At 43.2% G+C, this 5,593-nt stretch overlaps 1 non-coding gene across 1 annotated transcript; it reads left to right on the forward strand.

Moving 5' to 3' along the window:
* Positions 1-5,025: 5,025 nt before the first annotated feature.
* LOC112436862 (U5 spliceosomal RNA) lies at positions 5,026-5,139 on the forward strand. Its single transcript, XR_003025537.1, has one exon. It is a non-coding gene; the product is annotated as a U5 spliceosomal RNA (small nuclear RNA).
* Positions 5,140-5,593: the final 454 nt, after the last annotated feature.

Below are 5,593 nucleotides of genomic sequence, written 5' to 3' on the forward strand. Positions count from 1 at the left end.
ATCTCTTGACCTCGTGATCCGCCTGCCTCGGCCTCCCAAAGTGCTGGGATTATAGGCGTAAGCCACTGCGCCCAGCCTCTTTCTTTCTTTTTCTTTTTTTTTTTTTTTTGTTCCTTTTTTTTTTCTTGAGACAGGGTTTCGCTCTTTTTGCCCGGGCTGAAGTGCAATGGTGCGATCTTGGCTCACTGCAATCTCTGCCTCTCTGGTTCAAGCAATTCTCCTGCCTCAGCCTCCCAGATAGCTGGGATTACAGGCGTACGCCACCATGCCTAGCTAATTTTTGTAGTTTTAGTGGAGACAGGGTTTCACCATGTTGGCCAGGCTGGTCTTGAACTCCTGACCTCACGTGATCTGCCCATCTCGGCCCCCCAGAGTGCTGGGATTACAGGCATGAGCCACTGTACCCAGCCAAAAGATCACTTTCATCAGCCCCCAAGCAACCAATATAGTCCTCCAATGAACTGGGACCCTCCCTCCAGAAAGGCACTCAAACCCTCAGCTCTCATGTTCTCGAAGCCTATGAGCTGCTAGCTGTCTCTCTCTCTTTTTTTTTTTTTTTTTTGAGACAGAGTCTCATTCCATCACCCAGGCTGGAGTGCAGTAGCATGATCTCGGCTCAATGCAAACTTCACCTCCCGGATTCAAGTGATTCTCCTGCCTCAGCCTCCTGACCTCAAGTGATCTGCCCATCTCGACTTCCCAAAATGCTGGTATTACAGGCGTGAGCCACTGAGCCGGGCCCTCTTTTTTTGAGGGGGGACAGGATCTTGCTCTGTCACCCAGGCTCTGTCACTGCAGCCTTGACCTCTTGAGCTCAAGCAATCCTCCCACCTCAGCCTCCCAGGTAGCTGGGATCACAGGCATGTGACACCATGCCCGGCTAATTTTTGTATTTGTTGTAGAGATGGGGTTTTGCCATATTGCCCAGGCTAGTTTTGAACTCCTGAGCTCATGTGATCCTGCTGTGTTGGCCTTCCAAAGTGCTGGGATTACAGGCGTGAGGAGCTGCTATTTCACTTGCTGTTCCCTTGCCTGAGTCATCTTCCCACAGATGTTCACACGATTAACTTCTTCACCTCCTTCAAGTCTTTGCCCAAATGCTACTGTCTTAATATGGCATGGCTGGATCACTCTATGTAAAGGGGGACCCTCTCACATTCTAGATTCTCCTTACCCTGCTTGGCTTTTTATTCTTTCACAAACTATTCATTTTCTACTATGGATTCTAATTCATGCATCAGACCCATGCTTATTGTAGAAATGATACAAAGACAGGAATCTCTGTCTGCTTTGTTCATTGATGTATCCCAGCATCTAGAGCAGCAACTATTGGTGCTCAGTAGATGTTCATGAGACGATTAAAGGAAGGCATCTCAGGGACTATCATGGAGACAAGAGCAGATCCCTCAGCTCCTCCATGGTTTATCAAACATTTTTTCCAACCCATATAATCCAGTCCTCAAGAGGAATTCTGGTAAATAGATTTCGCCAATATCCTTACATTTATGGTAATATTTTAGAGCTCATTGTAAAGTGTTGTTCTGGATCTTGTCTGTCTGGCCCACTTTTGGTCTGTCTCTGCATCTCACAAGGGTGCTGGTCTCCTTGAACATTTCTGAAATACTCTAAAATTCACGGCCTATCACACCCTGCATCCATCTTCGCAATAGCGATGACTTTGTTCAGAAATGGATTGCTTCCTCCTCCTCACTTCGGAGGCTGAGGTGGGAAAATCACTTGAGCCCAGGAGTTCGAGACCAGCCTTGGCAACATAGTGAGACCCTGTCTTAATCAAGCGTTTCTTCTTTCATATTTACCCACACTGGCACACCAAGAAACATGAATCGAGACAGTCCATATGTTAACTATAGTGTTATCTGATGGCAAAATTATTCCCATTTGAGTACAGGACTTTATTTTTTTATTTTTTATTTTATTTTATTATATTTTTTGAGACAGAGTCTCGCTCCGTCACCCAGGCTGGAGTGCAGTGGTGTGATCTTGGCTCACTGCAACCTCCAAATCCTAGGTTCAAGTGATTCTAGTGCCTCAGCCTCCCAAGTAGCTGGGATTACAGGTGCACGCCACCACACCTGGCTAATTTTTGTATTTTTAGTAGAGACGGGGTTTTACCTGTTGGCCAGGCTGGTCTCAAACTCCTGACCTCAGGTGATCTGCCCTCCTCAGCCTCCCAAAGTGTTAGGATTACAGGCGTGAGCCACCGCGCCCAGCCGAGTATAGGACTTTAAACAAGAAAAAATCTCTTGCAATTGAAGGGAGCAGAATGAGTTTCCAAAACTTTTCTTTTTTTTTTTTTTTTGAGACAGGGTCTCGCTCTGTCACCCAGGCTGGGGTGTAGTGGCATGATCATAGCTCACTGCAGACTGGACCTTCTGGGTGCAAGTGATCCTCCCACCTCAGCCTCCCAAGTAGCTGAGAACACAAACACATGCCACCATGCCCAGGCTATGTTGCCCGGGCTGGTCTCGAACTCCTGGGCTCAAGCTATTCTCCTGCTTTGGCCTCCCAAAGTGCTGGGATTAGAGGCTTGAGCCACCATGCCCAGCCTGTTCTCCAAACTTTCATAATTTATTTCTGTCATAAATTGAACTATTATACTTAAATCAGGCAAGAGTTTTCACATAATGAAAACTAATTTTACAATACTGAATGATGAATGTTTTCACTGTTAAAAGCAAAATTGTGTCACTGCACTCCAGGCTGGGTGACAGAGCAAGACCTTGTCTTAAAAAAAAAAAAAAAGAAAAAAAAAGAAAGAAGCAGCAGCAGCAAAATTGTTTCCTTAGAATTTTTTTTGAAACTTCACTTGCTTTGTTAGTTGACCTTCTCTTATCCCTTGTTCCTTTTGTCTGTCATTGTTTATTATTATTTTCGTTGTTATTATTTTTTGTCTGTCATTATTTTAGTTGTTTATGATGTTATGTTTTTTGAAATATACAAAAGCATATATGTGATACTTCAGTGAAATAAACACCCATGAACCCATCTCCTGGCCCAAAAACAAAAAAAAAATTTTTTTTTTTTTTGAGACAGAGTCTTGCTTTGTCACTGATGCTAGAGTGAGGTGGCATGATTTTGGCTCACTGCAACCTCCACCTCCCGGGTTCAAGTGATTCTCCTGCCTCAGCCTCCCAAGTAGCTGGGACTACAGGCATGCACCACCACATTCAGCTAATTTTTGTATTTTTAGTGGAGACGGGCTTCGCCATGTTGGCCAGAATGGTCTCGAACTCCTGATCTCAGGTGACCTACCCGCCTCAGTCTTCCAAAGTGCTGGGACTACATGCGTGAGCCACCATGCCCAGCTAAAAAAAATTGTTGTGATAAATTATGTGCCACACCTAGATCATCTATTTCCCTGCCTTCCCATTCCTAAAAGTATCCATTGCCCTAAATTTTGTGCTTATTATTCCCTTGCTTTACTCACACACACACACGATTGATGATAGATAGATAGATAGATAGATAGATAGATAGATAGATAGATAGATAGATAGATAGAGGTAGACAAATAATATATTGTGTAGTTGTTTATTTTTGAACTCTGTAGAAATCTTATCATATTTTAAGTGGTTTTCTAGGTTTTCCTTTTTTCACTGAATATTATGTGTTCAGGATTCTTCCAAGTAATTGCACTTAGCTATAATTTATTCATTTTCACATTTCTATATTCTATTATGTGAACATACCACAATTCACTTATTCTCTTGTCACTATGTATGTGAGTATATATCTATCAGACCTATATATGTTTATCTATCTATACTTACATATCTATAGAAAGATATATAGTTTGTAGTTCTTTCCCCTTATAAACATGGTTGCTAAAACCATCTTCTTTCCACATATGTCCTGATGCTTGTATACAAGAATTTCTCTTATATATATGCCTGAAAAGGATTTGTGAGCTAAGCTTTGCTAACGACTACTTTCTTAAATGGTTGTCCCAATTTAGACTCCTACCAGCAGTGAATTCTCACTGATGACAACTGGAACCAGAAACTTATAGCCAGTTATAAGCACGTAGCTGAAACTTGGGATCCCATTAATGTGCCTGTTTCCTAAACTTCTTTGAGTTTACAGGACTCCCCAACCCTTCTTCTCTACTCCCAGTTAACCAGCTAACTTCTGTAAGAACAGGATGCCTCTTCCCTGTAAAAAGGACATTATTGCCCTGCTAATTAATTTTGTTAAAACAGGGAGAGTTGCCACTCACAAACTGCTAGAAAAAAAAAATTCCTTACCAAAAGGACCTAAATTTAAAGCAGAATCAATTGCAAGTCTGTCTTCTTAGTAAACTAGAAAGTGAAAATAAGCATTACAAACCCACTAAGAGATGAAGGGAGGAGTCATTTTCCTCTTCCCTTTCCCAGGCTGGTAAATGGCTTAGGTTTAGAAACTTCTGAGGCCAAAAGGGAGGAAGCAGAGGCATATGTGTTCTTCAGGCTTAGGATAAAGATGTATAAAGAATTTGGTAGACCAGCCTGGGCAACATGGTGAAACCCCGTCTCTATAAAAAATACACAAATTAGCCAGGCCTGGTGGTGCGCACCTGTAGTCCCAGCTACTAGTGGGGCTGAGACGGGAGGATCGCTTGAGCCAGGGAGGTCGAGGCTGCAGTGAGCCGTGATTGCACCACTGCACTTCAGCCTGGCAGAGTGAGACCCTGTCTCAAAAAAAAAAAAAAAAAAGAAAAAAGAAAAAGGAGGCTGGGCGCAGTGGCTCATGTTTATAGTCCTAGCACTTTGGGAAGCTGAGGCAGGAGGATCACGAGTACAAGAGATCCAGACCATCCTGGCCAACATGGTGAAACCCCATCTCTACTAAAAATACAAAAATTAGCTGAGCATGGTGGCATGTGCCTGTAGTCCCAGCTACTCGGGAGGCTGAGGCAGGAGAATTGCTTGAACCCAGGAGGCAGAGGTTGCAGTGAGCCCAGATTGCGTCACTGCACTCCAGTCTGGCAACAGAGAGAGACTCCGTCCAAAAAAAAAAAAGTCTAGTATACTCTGGTATCTCTTCAGATTATATCAATTTTTCACCTTTACCTAAAGATTTATGTGAAGAGAAACAATTCTGTCTTAACCAAATTTTTTGAGGCCTTTAGTCTTCAAGGCAATTTTATTTTATTATTATTATTTTTTGAGATGGAGTCTCACTTTGTCGCCCAGGCTGGAGTGCAGTGTTGCGATCTTGGCTCACTGCAACCCCCACTGCCGGGGTCCAAGCAATTCTTCTGCCTCAGCCTCCCAAGTAGCTGGGTTACAGTCATGCACCACCATACCCAGCTAATTTTTGTATTTTTAGTAGTGGCGGGGTTTCACCATGTTGGCCAGGTTGTTCTCGAACTCCTGACCTCAGGTGATTTGCCCACCTCGGCTTCCCAAAGTTCGTGATTACAGGCATGAGCCACTGCGATTCAGGGCTAATTTAAAAAGAACAACAACAAAAAAAAAAACAAAAAAAAGAATTTGGCTGTGATTTAGCCCACCTCTCTGTGCCTAGAATTAGAATGCAGTAAGATACACCAGTAGGTCCTCAGTTTAGCTGCTTCAGAAAGACTAGAAAGTGC

The sequence above is a fragment of the Pan paniscus genome, chromosome 10 (assembly GCF_029289425.2).
Source record: "Pan paniscus chromosome 10, NHGRI_mPanPan1-v2.0_pri, whole genome shotgun sequence".
Classification (NCBI taxonomy): Eukaryota; Metazoa; Chordata; class Mammalia; order Primates; family Hominidae; genus Pan; species Pan paniscus.